Source organism: Lithobates pipiens, unplaced genomic scaffold, assembly GCF_037356315.1.
Source record: "Lithobates pipiens isolate NorthernLeopardFrog02 unplaced genomic scaffold, aLitPip1_a1.2 Scaffold_18, whole genome shotgun sequence".
Lineage (NCBI taxonomy): Eukaryota > Metazoa > Chordata > Amphibia > Anura > Ranidae > Lithobates > Lithobates pipiens.
The window spans coordinates 561,741,842-561,756,765 of NW_027507758.1; the positions used below are offsets into that span (position 1 = coordinate 561,741,842).

At 45.0% G+C, this 14,924-nt stretch overlaps 1 non-coding gene and 1 pseudogene across 1 annotated transcript; both read right to left on the reverse strand.

The window, feature by feature from the left end:
* Window positions 1-3,328: 3,328 nt before the first annotated feature.
* On the reverse strand, window positions 3,329-3,511 carry LOC143990521 (U2 spliceosomal RNA). Its single transcript, XR_013277378.1, has one exon. It is a non-coding gene; the product is annotated as a U2 spliceosomal RNA (small nuclear RNA).
* Window positions 3,512-9,639: 6,128 nt separating this feature from the next.
* Window positions 9,640-9,840, reverse strand: LOC143990531 (U2 spliceosomal RNA; annotated as a pseudogene).
* Between the last annotated feature and the right edge of the window lie 5,084 nt (window positions 9,841-14,924).

Consider the following 14,924-nt stretch of genomic DNA (forward strand, 5'->3'; position numbering starts at 1 on the left):
CCATACGCTACCCCCAAAACCACTTGCATCCCCTAACTTTACCAAGCCTGTAATCATCGTGTGGTCGGAAAAGGCTACAGGGTCACTCTTGTAATCAACAATTTTTATAGTAGGTGAAACAAAAATAAAATACAACCTGGATCTAACCGACCCTTTGTCAGAAAAAAAGGTAAAGGATAAATCATCCTTCTGTACCTCCATGGCAACATCTCGCAAGTGAAAGATATTTATCAGTTCATTTAGTGCCTTTGATGTAACATCAACTCCACTGTCAGAGCTTACCCCCTGCCTCTCTTCACTCTTCCTCACGCAACTAAAATCACCCACAAGAATAGTGGGGATCCTACCAGGCAGCCATAATTTTAACACATTCAGAAAGGCCACACGCTCTCTTTTTTCAGCACGGGCATAACAATTAATCACTCTCATACGACACCCTCCCACCTCCAAAATAACAATTTGTAGTCTCCCAGGCACCACTACTTCATGCGACACAAATTGGATACATTGATTTTTGAACAAAACACCCACTCCTTCATTCCGAGATTCACACAAAGGGGACCAAACAGATACTCCACACCTCCATTCCTCACATACAGCTCTTTCCACTCCACATTCCTGAACACAAATAATGTCAGAATGCACCCCCTCCAACCACTCGAAAACAGCAGCTCTTCTCCACTTGGAACAAATGCTCCTAACATTAATCGAGCTAATGGTCAATGCCATCAAAAAATATATCAAAAAAGTTGTCCTAGCCATGACAAAAAAAACTTATAAATAATGCGTAGCTTCATCTAAGCCCTTACTTGCTACATTTGCGTAAGTCAACCTTTTCCTTGTAAAAGGTGAGCTGGCAGACTCAGAACCTGAGCCTCCATCATCTTGAGGGGACACCCCCCCCCCCTCCTTCCAACCCCTTTTCGTGGAGGATTGAGCTGTCTCGTCCATTGCAATAACAAGCTGCTGTCCACATGGCAGACTATCATCACTGTCCATTTCTTCCTCATTTCCATCCTCCCCCTCTTCAGCGCTAGATGATAATCCACTCATTAGATCTGAAAGCAAACCCGGACTTGTAAAGGCCACACTCCTCTGTTCTAGTTCCGGATTTCCACCCTCTGGAGATCCTGGTACTACATCCTCTTCCACCTGATGATCCTGAACAGCATCACCTTCTGCTCGAGGCTCTTCACTTACGGCATTAGTAGAGCTCCCAGGACCGACACCAACATCAACTACCGCATCAGCAGCAGTAGAGCCAGCGCAAGGTACCCTGTTCACCGCATCTACCTGCCCTGTAAGTCCAGCATCATTGGCCTTAGGTCCGGAGGGTGTGGCAGGCCGATCCGCATCAGCGGGTTCAGCACTGTCACACTTCCCCCGGGATTCCGCCTGCCTCTGCTGTCTCCTCCTCGCCTGAGTCTTAGCCAATACGCCATGAAACTCTGCCTCTCTTTTCGCATTGAAATATTCTTCACACTGTCTGGCCAAATGGCCAGTCCTCTTACAAATGTCACACAGCCTGGTCTGTTTGCATTCTTTAGATGGATGGTCTTCACTCCCGCAAAACCTACATTTAATCTTCCGATTGCAGTCCCCCCCTGCATGACCATATACGCAACACTTTCTGCAGTACACAGGTTGACCAGGGTAAAAAAGGAAACCCCTCTCCCCACCAACGTTAAACACCGCAGGCGGCCTCCTCACTCCACCAACGCAACCACGATCAGTCCAGAACCTTCCATAAAACCTATACTTGCCGTTCCATATACCAAATTTATTAAGGACCTTATCACCACCCCGCAAGTTCTTGCAATAATTGTTCAGAAACGCCTTCACCAGATTAATGTCTGCAAACGGATTGTACATATGTACGACAATTGTTTTTGCTTCCTGCATAAACAGGGGAATAATTTCCATCTTCTGCAATAAATCACAATCACCATTCCTCATCTTCTCATAGATCTCCCAACATATCTCGACAGAGAGAAAAGTTACGTCAAATAATCTTTGCTGTGGAAAGTCTTGCAAGCACACAATCTCTCTTACCCTTAGGCCAAGGAATCCCATCAACACGTCCACTACGATGGTCCTCAAGTCGATCTCCGCCTTGTATTCCGGCTTCACGATGAACCGTATTGAATCCCGCATGCCGCGGACCGCCATCCTGGTACCTCCAGGTACCTCGCCTCTCCAACGAGTCAGGGGGTACCCCCAAAAGGGGCCCCTAACGCTGCCTCCGACCCCTTTAAAAGGGAGGTGATCGCTTCCCGTTGCCCGGGGACTAAGCCGTAGGCCAATAGCAGCAAGGGGGGGCCCTCCGAAAAGGGACGCTCCCCCCAAGGCCGACCCTTGGGTACCCCGGGCACCTCTTAACCAAGTCTCACACAGCAAGAACTGCACTTGATCTTGGCCAAAAGGCCGAGAAGCGATAACCCAATTATTCTCTTTTCCGAGCGAGCGGCGCAATGGCCGCAACCCAGAGCTCACTGAGAGGAGCTGCTGTCCTGGCCCCCTGTCTGCCCTTCCCCCGCGTCTAGACTGGGCGGAGACGCTGATTAGCAACTTTTCACACCTGGCCTGGCCAAGCAGTCTAATCCCTTCCTGATGACCTAGATAGCAATCCACAATTTCTAACACCTGTCCAACACCTTTGCAAGCACCTGCTGACCCTGGCAATGACCAGCAGGCAGCCAGCAGCAACAATTGCACTCATCCAGGTGCTCCTCGTTGCTGCTCTATGAGGGAAAAGCATTTTCATGAGACCGCCTCCTGGACACGTGGACGAAAGCCGACAGGCAGGGACCCACTAGAGGGAGACACAGGCTGCTGAATGAATACTCAGGCAGGAACTGCTTTCTAGCAAGCTGCCTGTGCTAAGGGACAGGAATGGAGCAAAGTCAGGCCTATTGCAATGGCTGAGCTGGCTGAACATGGGAAGGGAAAAAAAAGGCCTGATTTTGGGCCTTGCCTAGAAAGTTAATTCGTACTCAAGCCAGCTGCCTTGTCGAAAGGTGTCTACTTGCTGACTTCCTAGGTTTGGCTTCTTGCAACTACTGCCACTTCACCTGCTTCTTCCTGAGCCAAAAAATATTGAGCGAGCAAGGAAGGAGGGAGGGAGAAAGAAAGGCCAAGAACTGACACGAAGTAAAAACACCAGTACACACAGGGGTTAAACGCAAGTTTATTGCAAAAATGAACAACATACAGACAGCTTGTGAGTAAAAATAACATTGGAAGTGAGTGAGCAAGCAAGCAAAAGGATGAGGAGGATGAAGGAGAATTTGTTGTTTGAATTCATTCTGTTTTTGGAAACTGCATAAGAGAGGGGTGCACCGGTCCTGGAGGTACTGCAATACCAGGTCGATGCGTGGAGTGGACAGAGCAAGCTCTTCTTCCATCTCCCTGTTCTAAAAATCCATTTAATATATGGTCCCCAGATAGGGGACGTATCAGATATTAAACTGATAAGAACAGATTTTTTTTTTTTTTACCACTCAGATTGAATCACTCTTAAACTCAGCTTAAAACCAGCACACCGATACCTATACTGAGCCGTGTCTATTACATCATATGTGGCTTAACGTATCATAAAAAATAACAAGATAAAATCATGAATAAAAATTCATATATACATTATATACACCAATCCCTTACCCCTCACCCACACGCCACATCCCAAAATTCCAATACATATCAGCCTCCTCCACACCCATTCTTTTCCTGTCGACAGCCAAAATATAGAACATCTTTGCCAAAACCCAATCAGCACAATCTTTCTCAGTCAATAACAACTTCTTTTTCACCAGAGCACACCGTGCCTCCCACATCACCTCCCTTACCACCGCAGACAACACAAACATTTTATGCTCCTTTCTCTTCTCTTCTTCCCTCCCACCAAACCAAACACCCCTGCCTCAAAATACACACCTTTCACCCCCACCACCCTTTCCACATAGCCACGCAGCAGTCTCCAAAATGTTTTAGCAAACAAACATTCCCAAAAGACATGCCTTACAGTCTCATTTTCCAGGCAACCTTCTCTGGGGCACACCTCCCTCCTCACCAAACCTCGAGATTTAAAAAAAGTCATTGTTGGCAAGCAATTATGCAATGATAACCATGCCACCTCTCTCTGTTTGTTTGTCACACCTTTCAGAAGCAAGTTCTTCCAACAAACTTCTGCACTTTTCAACCTTAACCCAAAATTATTTGATGGTAATTCACCCCTCCTTAACCATAGCCATAAAGACTCTTTCTTCCGAGCATTCTCTCCCAGTTCCTGTAACTGATTCTTCTGAAAAAACTCTGTCATTTTTAAATAATAGACTGGAGATAACATAGACATTGGTTTTGTAAGGTCCCTTCCACACCACCCCCACTTCAACAAGGTCCATCCAATCAAGTAGCGCATTAAAGCAGCAGTCTTTCCTCCTGCCAAAAATGCTTTGAGATGTACTAACCACCACTGGACCTCTAAAAACAGACCAACATTCGGGAAGTTATACCCACCCAAATATACTTTTTTTTACAACTACCTCCCTTGAGACTCTCTCTATTTGGAGCCGCAAAAAAACACAAAAAGCATTCTTGTAATCCTCTGTACCCACCTCTTATTTGGAGGGAAAAATCACAAAAACATACAACAATAATGGAAGAATCACCGCCTTTACTATTAATGTTTTCCCCGTAAGGGATAATCTTCTAGTCTTCCATAAACTTATTTTTCTCTCTACTTTCTCTAACCCTTTGGCAGCATTCACCTGGTTGACCAAGTTTCTTTCGAAGTGTACCCCCAACACCTCCACCTCCTGCACCGTCCTTAGTTTACTCCTTGTTACATCACATGTACCACTTAAAACACAAATGCTACTTTTACCCCAATTCACACACAGTCCTGACATAGCCCCAAAAATCTCAAGCTGGAGTTCAGCTCTACTCACATCCCTTGCGGTATTACATAACAGGCTCACATCATCCATGTAGCAAAGGGTTTTGACTGGCTCATTCCCACCACCTGGTATAAACATCCCTTTAAAACATTTATCTTTTATCACATGCCTCAAAAGGGGCTCCATCACGCAAATGAAGGCGACAGGCGACAGAGGACACCCCTGTCTTACCCCCGACCTCACCTGCACTTCCCTTGACAACTTTCCATTCACAAGAACTTGGCTACTAATCCCTTCATAGAGGCACTCCACTAACTTCACGAATTCTTCAGGAATCCCCATCTGCCTCAACACTATAAAAAGAAATCCATGAGCCACCCGGTCATACGCCTTTTCTAGATCAATACTTGCCAATGCCAAAGGCATGTTGTTACATTGGGCATAATGTATAAGGTCCCTTTAGAAGAATTAGATTATTGGAAATCCTCCGTCCAGGCACAGCACAGGTCTGCCCTTCACCAATGATCTTGTCTACTATCCTACTCATCCGGTCTGCCAGTAATTTCGCAAAAATTTTGTAATCACAGTTCAACAACGAAATTGGGCGCCAGTTTTTAACATCCCTCTGATCCCCTTTCTTATATAATAGGGTGATTATTCCCTTTTTCATTGAAACAGATGTTCTTTTTTTCTCTCATACAGGTCTTCATTACCAGGCAGAGATCGTCCTTCAACACCGGCCAGTATTCAACATAAAAATCGACAGGTAAGCCATCCCCACCAGGAGTCTTATTTTTCTTCATTCCCTTAATCACTCTTTCAATCTCATCATCCTCCACCGGATCCAACAGCGTCTCTGCATCCTCCGAACATAAATTCCCTTTCACCACTTCGCAATATTCCTGCATCTCTTCTTCTGTAGCACCACCGTTGCCACTATACAAATTCACATAAAAGGATCGGATGACTTCCACCATTCGATCCCCGCTCACCTCATTTCTATCCTCCCATACAGTCTGAAACATCTTCTTTGGGCCAAACGATTTCTTGAAGAAGAACGCCAAGCATTGCTCATCTTCCTCCATCGCCTGAATCTTTGCTCTAAAAACGATCCTCTTCCCACGTTCTTTAATCCTCTCATTCTGGGCTTCCCGTACTTCTTTTAATTCTTCCTCCACTCCCATCCTCTTACACCGAAATAAAAAATGCAATCTATCCACTAAATTCCTTTCTTCCTCATACTTCTTCCTTGCCGCCTCCACACCCAATCTTTTAAAGAAACAGCCAATCTTATATTTCGCCCAATCCCACCATTCCAAAATATCACCAAACTCATATTTTTTGAACGAAAGCCATTCATAAAAATCTTTAAACCTCAAAAACACCCCCTCCTCCTTTAAACACGAACAGTTCAACTTCCATGCACCTCGTCCATAAATCCTATTTACATCAAGGCAAAAGGAGCCTGTAATCCTACAGTGATCCGAAAAGGATACAGGATCAACTTGGTAACTAGTAGCTTTTAAAGATAAGGAAACAAAAATAAAATCAATCCGAGACCTCACTGATCCTTTATCGGAAAAAAAGGTAAAGGACAAATAATTTTTCTGCACCACCAGGGCAACATCCTGAAAATGAAAATCATTCACTATGTCATTCAGCGCCTTAGATGTCACATCCACACCCCCTTCCACACTGACACCTTGTCTCTCCTCACCCCTCCTCACACAATTAAAGTCCCCTGCCAAAATGGTTGGCATTCTACCAGGCAACCACATCTTAAGGATATTAAAGAAAGTCACACGCTCCTTCTTCTCTGCAGGTGCGTAACAATTCACCACTCTCACCTTGTGCCCCGCCACCTCCAAAAGTGCAATCTGTAACCTCCCCGGCACCACCACCTCGTGTGAAACAAATTGTACATAAGAACTCTTAATTAAGATCCCCACCCCTTCATTTCTATATTCACACAAGGGAGACCATAGGGAAGCCCCGAGTTTCCATTCTTCACAAACCGCCCTTTCCACCCCGCATTCCTGTATGCAAATCACATCAGAACATACCCCTTCTAGAAAATCAAATACTGCAGCTCTTCGCCACCTAGAACATACACTCCTGACATTAACCGAACTCACTGTCAGAGCCATAAGAAAAAAAATCAAAAATGATGACATAGCCATGACTAAACTTATTGATAATGCGCAGCACTGTCCACTCCCTTGCTTGCCACACTGGCATACGTTAATCTCTTCCTTGTAAAAGGAGAGCTGGCAGACTCTGAACCCGAGTCTCCATCATCCGGAAAGGGGGCATCTTCCCCACCTCCTCCTCCCCCTTCCTCTCGTGCCCTTTTAATAGAGGACTGGGAAGTCTCCTCCATTGAGATTATCAACCTCTGTCCACATTGTAGACTTTCGTCACTGTCCATCTCCTCATCGCCTTCTTCCTCTGCACTAGATGATAAACCACTTATCAACTCTGAAAGGTGTCCTGGACTTGCCAAAGTCACACTCTGATCTCCTTCTGGCCCTCCATCCTCCGGGGATCCTTGCTCCACCTCCTCTTCCTCCATTCCTGGCTGCTCCTGCGGATCTTCTCTTACAGTAGTAGTCAGGCTCCCAGGGCCATCGCCAACGTCAGCCACCGTATCAACAGTGGCATCATTGGAAACAGGTCTCCTGTTCACCTCCTCCACTTGCTCTGTAAGTACAGCGTCATTGGCCTTAGGCCCTGAAGACGTAGCAGGCTGATCCGCATCAGCGGGTTCAGTACTGCCACACTCCTCCCGGGCCCCTGATTGCCTCTGCTGCCTACGCCTAGCTTGGGTCTTGGCTAATACATCATGGAATTCGGCTTCTCTTTTAGCTGCAAAGTATTCTTCACATTGCCTTGCTAGATGTCCTATCTTCTTACAGATATCACACACTCTAGTTTTTGTACATTCTTTAGAAGGGTGATCCTCACTCCCGCAAAATCTGCATCTGATCTTTCTGTCACAGTCCCCACTTGCGTGGCCATAAACGCAACATTTCCGACAATACACCGGCTGTCCGGGGTAAAAAAGAAAACCCCTTTCTCCCCCAATGTTAAATATAGCCGGAGGCCTTCTTACTCCTCCAACATAGCTTAAGTCTGAGCGGAATTTTCCATAAAATCTATACTTTCCGTTCCAAATGCCAAATTTGTTCAAGATTCTGTCACCACCCCTCAAATTGTTACAATAATTATTCAGAAACGCCTTCACTAAGTTTATGTCCGCAAAAGTACATAAAAATACATATGAACCACTATCGCCTTCTCTTCCTGCATAAACAACTGTATAATTTCTATTTTCTGCAGCAATTCGTCATCAGAACCTCGCATCTTTTCGTAAACCTCCCAGCAAATCTCGACAGAAAGAAAGGTAACATCATAAAGCCTTTGTTGCGGAAAATCTTGCAAACAAATAATATCCCTTAGCCTTAGGCCAAGGAATCCCATCAACACGTCCACCACGATCGTCCTTAGGTTGATCTCAGCTTTAAATTCAGGCTTCACCAGAAACCGAATCGAATCCCGCATACCACGGACCGCCATCTTGGTACCTCCAGATACCTCGCCTCTCCCGCCGGTAAGGGGAACCCCCAAAGGGGCCCCTAACGCTATCTCCAAATGCCTTAAGAAGGGCGATCGCCTCTCGTTGCCCGGGGACTAAGCCGTAGGCCAATAGCAGCAAGGGGGGCCCTCCGAAAAGGGACGCTCCCCCCAAGGCTGACCCTTGGGTACCCCGGGCACCTCTCAACCAAGACTCGCACAGCAAAAACTGCACTTGATCTTGGCCAAAAGGCCGAGAAGCGATAACCCAATTATTCTCTTTTCTGAGCGAGCGGCGCAATGGCCGCAACCCAGAGCTCACTGAGAGCTGCTGCCCTGGCCCCTGTCTGCCCTTCCCCCGCGTCTAGACTGGGCGGAGACGCTGATTAGCAACTTTTCACACCTGGCCTGGCCAAGCTGTCTAATCCCTTCCTGATGACCTAGATAGCAATCCACAATTTCTAACACCTGTCCAACACCTTTGCAAGCACCTGCTGACCCTGGCAATGACCAGCAGGCAGCCAGCAGCAACAATTGCACTCATCCAGGTGCTCCTCGTTGCTGCTCTACGAGGGAAAAGCATTTGCATGAGACCGCCTCCTGGACACGTGGACGAAAGCTGACAGGCAGGGACCCACTAGAGGGAGACGCAGGCTGCTAAATGAATACTCAGGCAGGGACTGCTTTTTAGAAAGCTGCCTGTGCTAAGGGACAGGAATGGAGCAAAGTCAGGCCTATTGCAATGGCTGGGCTGGCTGGACATGCATGGCTAGGAAAAAAAGGCCTCATCTTGGGCCTTGACTAGAAAGTTCTTTCATACTCGAGCTAGCTGCCTTGTCGAAATGTGTCTACTTGCTGACTTCCTAGGTTTGGCTTCTTGCAACTACTGCCACTTCACCTGCTTCTTCCTGAGCAAAAAAATATTGAGCGAGCGAGCGAGCGAGCAAGGAAGGAGGAAGGGAGAAAGAAAGGCCAAGAACTGACACGAAGCAAAAAACACCAGTACACACAGGGGTTAAACGCAAGTTTATTGCAAAAATGAACAACATACAGACAGCTTGTGAGCAGCAAAAGTAACATTGCAAGTGAGTGAGCAAGCAAGCAAAAGGATGAGGAGGATGGAGGAGAATTTGCTGTTTGAATTCATTCTGTTTTTGGAAACTGCATAAGAGAGGGGTGCACCGGTCCTGGAGGTACTGCAATACCAGGTCGATGCGTGGAGTGGACAGAGCAAGCTCTTCTTCCATCTCCCTGTTCTAAAAATCCATTTAATATATGGTCCCCAGATAGGGGACGTATCAGATATTAAACTGATAAGAAGAGATTTTTTTTTTTTTTATTTTCTTTTATTAAAATGAAGCAAAAAATACATAGACCAACAAAAACTTTTCATAATTTTACAAAGTACAAATTGATAAACAAAAACAAAAGAAAATACATATATACAAGAAATATTTTTACATATTAAGAATAACCCCACCCACCCCCTCCCACTTCATTTCATTCCACCCCCTCCCTCGAACAATATTTACATAAAACAACCACACCCCCCATAATTTATTCAAACAAAAAGAAACTCTCCCTCAACCCTATCCCTATAACAAACACATTTTTCTAACACTCTCCTTGACGCTGACCCTCCATCACCACACTTCTGAAAAATAAAAAGAAAAAAAGGTTATTTTAACATAATCATAACATTCATTAAACCCAATACCTCCAACATCTAAAACACCAAATCTCCTGTGCCTTCAAAAAACCAAGATGTTTAACATCGCACAGACCATAGAAGTATAACCTCCCACGGATCATGGCCGTACACTTCTTCACACTCACCACTTCACTCCTAAAAACCAAAACATTCCTAACATCCCACAAACACTCCTTCACGCAATTTACCAACAACCATAAAACCCTCGTCTTAACCTCCCCCAAATCACGTAATCCGTACACAACCATTTCATATGTTAACCCATCCACCCCCGTCAATCCCTTAATCAAACCGCTCATCTTCCTCCATACTTTCTTTGCAAACTCACAATTCCATAATAAATGAATCACATCTTCACACCCTCTACACCCTTCCCTCGGACATACTTCACTATCCACCAATCTCCTTCTACGCTGAAACACCCTTGTAGGCAAACATCCATGCACTATCATCCAAGCCACATCCTTCTGTCTATTTGTCAAGTCCCTAGCACACACATTCCGCCATACCTTCTCACTTTCAAGCTCACTCAAACCCCCTATTACTTCCAATCCTTCCATCCCTTCCATCATCTTTATTACCTTTTTACATTCACACCAAAGCTCCTTACTTACATCTTTCAACCCAAACCTCCTTATTCCTCTCTCAATTCTCACATAAAACCACGGTGGATTAAAACACACAGGCTTCCTCAAATCATAACTCCACAAACTACATCTCCTCAACACACCCCCTCCCACATACCTCAAAAAACACCCAGACAAGCTCTCCTTCTTACTAAGCATCACACACATACTTATATATCTTAAAGACAAAAACCTTTCAATACACACCACCCCTTTCCCCCCATTCAACCTACCCTTCACAACCTTATCTCTCTTAAGTTTTTCCATTTTAGACGACCAAAAAAAAGTAAAACATAACTTTATAATTTTTTTCAGCACCCTATCAGGTGCAGGAAAGACATAATACAAAAATAATAAAATTGGCAAAAAAACTGATTTTATGACCAAGGCCTTACCCTCTAAGGACAAAGATCTCAAAGACCAAAATTGAATTTTCTTCTCTAATTTTCCCCTCACATCTTCCCAACTCTCTCTACCATACAAATCATAATCAAACTTCACCCCAAGCACCCTCAAACCCCCTACACACTCTTTCCACCCACAAGATAACATATCACTCCATACCCCAAACACTTTACACTCACTCTTACCCATATTCACCTTGAAACCACTTGCCATACAAAACACATCTACTAACAACTTAACCCTCCTCAAACCAGCCACATTCCTGCACAGCACAGTAACATCATCCATATAACCAATCACACTCAAACACTTACCATCCCCCCCCGGGGCCTCCACCCCCCTCACAATTTTATCTTTTTTCAACATACGCAACAAAGGCTCTATCACACAAATAAAAAGCACCGGAGACAAAGGACACCCCTGTCTCACCCCAGCATTAATTTGTACCTCTCCAGTTAACCAACCATTCACCAACACCCTGCTAATCATTCCACTATACATACCTCTAATCCACCCAATCATCCTCTCAGGCACACCCATTTTATACAACACTTTAAACATAAAATCATGCACTACCCGATCATACGCTTTTTCAAAGTCAATCACCAACACTGCAACCCCCTGCCCCCTACTTTTACACCACCACAATGCATCCCTTAAACTCACCAAACTTTCAGCAATTTTCCTACCAGGCACCGCGCACACCTGCTCTTCACACACCATTTTCCCAATCACCTCCCTCATCCTGTCAGCCATAATTTTTGCAATGATCTTATAGTCCACATTCAGAAGTGAAATAGGTCTCCAATTTCTCAAGTCTCTCCTATCCCCCTTTTTATATAATAAAACAATAACACTCTCACTCATAGATTTTGACAACCTTCCGCTCACCAACACTTCCTTACATACCTCAAAAACACACTCACCAATTATATCCCAAAACACACAATAAAAATCCACCGGCAATCCATCACCTCCAGGCGATTTCCCTTTTTTCATACCCCTCATACATTTCTCAACCTCCTCTTTGCATATATCCGCACCCAAAACATCCTTATCCTCCATATTCAAACACTCCACAATCTCACCCAAAACCTCTTTTTCAACATCCAAATCAAGCTTACCAGATGCATACAATCCAGCATAAAATTTCCTCACCACCTCACTTACACACTTACCTTCATCCACCTCCATCCCATTCTCATCTAACACATTCTTCATTTCCATCCTCCCTCCAAACACTTTCTTAAAAAAAAATTTAGTACATTTCTCATCTTCCTCTTTAACTTCCATTTTAGCCTGAAACACAATCTTCCTCCCTCTTAATTCCAAAAACTCATTCAACTTCTCTCTAGCTTCACCAATCTCCACAGCCACATCCTCCCCCAACTCCCTCATCTCCTCCAAATAATCAAACCTCTTTTGCCACATCTCATACATAAACCTTTCATTCCGAGCTTTCTCACATCCCTCTCTCACAAAAAACTCCTTTGTCCTGATTTTTACCCACTCCCACCACTCCATCATACTTCCAAAATCATTCTTTCTTCCCTTCAACTTACCAAAAAAAGCAACATACTTCTCTCTTATTCTCACATCTTCCAACAAACTCACATTCAACTTCCACACTCCTCTCCCATATAAACTTCTCTCACATATACTTACACCACAATAAACTCTGCCATGATCCGTGAAAGGCATCCTTTGTACCGAGAAAGAATGTTTCTTCAGGACCCTAGATATAAAACAAAAATCAATGCGAGAAAAAACTTTACCACTGGAACTAAAAAATGTTGAACCCCCATCACTCCCAGCATCCACCAAATTAAACATCCTAACCATATCCCCAAGCTCCTTCCCCGAACTATCCACCCTACTACCACCTCCACCAACCCCACCACTACCCGTCCTATCCCCATCCCTAATAATACAATTAAAATCCCCAACCAAAAAGGTAGGTTCCCTCCCCCCCAAAAATAATTTTAATTTAGAAAATAACTCAAGCCTTCCATGTTTATCAGCAGCACCATAAACACAAAAAATCCGAAAAACCACACCCCCAAACTCAAAATAAATCAATACACACCGACCCTGATCCACATGTACAACCCTCCTGATCTTAAAACAATTATTTTTAAACAGCACACATACCCCACCATTTTTTTTATTATTTAAGGACCAAACAGCCGGTCCCTGAGTCCAACCAGCAACCTTGGGCTCCTCGCTTAAATTGCATTCCTGCAGACATAAAATGTCGCAGGACAAGGCAGAAAAAAGTTAAAAAATGGCCGCTCTCCTATAAACTGACCTTATACTGCGTACATTAAGCGAGGAGACCCTTAAATTAATCATTCAAAAAAATATTTTTTTAAAACACTTATGCAAAAGGGAAAAAAAAAACAATCATCACCTCTTAGACTTAGCTCTACCTTTGGTTCCACTTCGGGTTCCTACTTTTTGTACCTCAGACTTTTTAGTCATTTTCTGTGACCTACGGTATCCCGTCACATCCTGCAAACTTTCCACCTTACCCGAGCTTATATAAGACTGTCCAGAGTCATCTGTATCACCAGCCACTTCTTCCCTTGATGATCCCACTTCACTTGGATAGTCCTCGATGACCTGTGATGGAGACAAAGAACATTCCATTTTGTGCTTCAAGGAATCAGAGCTCAAATCCATTTCTTCCTGCACAGGTACCTCCATGCTTGGCCCTGCACCTTCCCCAACGGTTTCCACAACCTCCCTTTCCTGCTCACCCTCCGCTGCCAGGGCCTCGGGCATACACACGGCAACGCCAGAATGCATGTCCCCCAGTGCAGCATCAAGAGGCTCGCTAGGAAGATCCTCGGCAGGAACCGGGTCTACCACAGGGGGGGGGCTTCAATGGCTTTTCCTTTCACTGCATCAGCATATGAAACCTTGGCTCCTGCGCCTTCCAAGCTTTTACTTCCTCCACCAGCCTCTTGCTCTTTTGGGTCAGGCTGACCTCCACGGGACATCTTTGGGCAGTTCCTGGCCAGATGACATTGGCTACCGCAAAAGTGGCACTTTCTACCCTCCTTACAGTCAGCAGTCCTATGGCCCGGTTTAAAACAATTGCGACATACTTGACCAGTCTCACACTCGTCTTTAGTATGCCCAAAAGAAAAACAGTGGCGGCAAAAAGTAGGCTGCCCAGGGTACCATAGGAATCCTCGGTTGGAACCAATTGAAAAAGCCTGAGGCGGATGCCTCACTCCCCCAATACCATCTGGATCTCGTTTCTGCTGGACCCAAAACTTCCTGCGACCATTAAAGGTCCCAAAAATATTTGTCTGTCTTGAGCCAGCAGAAACAAAGTCACAATAAAGTGCAAAAAGGCCCTAATTTCTTCATCCCTCACAAAAGGGTTGTACATGTGGACCACAACCGGTAGACGCTGCTTACTCTCGGTGCAAAAAAAAGTAATGCCCTCAAGTAGTGGATCATCAATCTTTTCCGCCTGACGTAACCAACATGTTTGCATATCAGCCTTACTCCAAAAGGTGACATCATAAACACCAGTGGAAGGAAAGCACTGAACGCAGAAAATAGTCTCGCGAGCCATGCCCAATAGATCCTCAATTACTCGCTTCTGCACAAAGTGCAGACCAACCTCCGCCCTTCTCTCTTCCGCAACAGACAGCCGAACTGTATTAGGTGCATCAGGCGCCAACACCATCGTGACCTAAG